The sequence below is a fragment of the Gekko japonicus genome, unplaced genomic scaffold, assembly GCF_001447785.1.
Source record: "Gekko japonicus isolate JY-2015 unplaced genomic scaffold, Gekko_japonicus_V1.1 scaffold4597, whole genome shotgun sequence".
NCBI lineage: Eukaryota > Metazoa > Chordata > Lepidosauria > Squamata > Gekkonidae > Gekko > Gekko japonicus.
The window spans coordinates 88889-89986 of record NW_015166577.1 but is presented as its reverse complement, the minus strand read 5'-3'; positions in this window follow the sequence as shown (position 1 = coordinate 89986).

Below are 1098 nucleotides of genomic sequence, written 5' to 3'. Positions count from 1 at the left end.
GAGCGGTTCCCCAGTGGAACAGGCTTCCTCTGTAGGTGGCGGGCTCTCCTTCTTCAGAGGTTTTCAAGCAGAGGCTCGACGGCCATCTGACAGCAATGCCCTTGTAGATTGAACTTAGGCAGATCACGAGAAGGGAGGGCAGGAAGGGCTGCCTCAGTGCTTAGTTCTCGTGGCCCTTTCTTACATGCCAGGGAAATGCTGACTGCCACTTTGGGGTCAGGAAGAAGAAGAAGAGATTGGATTTATATCCTAACCCTACCCGAAGGAGTCTCAGATGCTCTGACAGAAACGGCTCTTTTTCAAGAATGGCTCTGACAGAACGATGGCTTGCCCAAGGTCATCCAGCAGCTGCAAGTGGAGGAGTGGGGAATCAAACCCGGTTCTCCCAGATTAGAGTCCGCGCTCTTAACCACTACACCCAACTGGCTCTCTCAGGAAGCAATTTTTCTTCAGGCCAGTTTGTTCATGGATCCTGGAGGGTTTGGGGTTGGGTTTCTTTGTTTGTTTTGTTTTGCCCTCTTCTGGGCATAGAGCAGGGGTCACTGGAGGTGTGGGGGGGAGGCCTTTGTGAATTTCCTGCTTTGTGCAAGGGGTTGGACTAGATGACCCTGGAGATCCCTTCCAACTCTATGATTCTACGAACAGAGGTGGTTCGCCATGGCCTGCCTCTGCACAGCAACCCAAGTTGCCCTGAGGGAGATTATTAACAAGTCTCTTGTAGAAGGACGATTCCCCGGGGCACTCAAGGAAGCGATGGTCCGCACTCTCTTGAAAAAGCCATCTCTAGACCCGGCCGAATTGGCCAACTACCGGCCGGTGTCTAATTTGCCCTTTTTGGGCAAATTGATAGAGCGGTGGCAACACAGCTGCAGGCATTTCTGGATGACGCTTCTGTCCTCGATCCCCACCAGTCCAGGTTTCGTCCTGGTCACGGAGTGGAGACTGTTCTGGTCGCTCTGATTGATGACCTCCGCAGGCATCTGGATCAAGGCGCTGTGGCGGCACTGTTGTTGTTAGATCTGTTGGCCGCTTTCGATACGGTCGACCACCAGTTGCTGGCCCACCGCCTTGCCGACGTGGGGATCCAGGGGCTTGCCC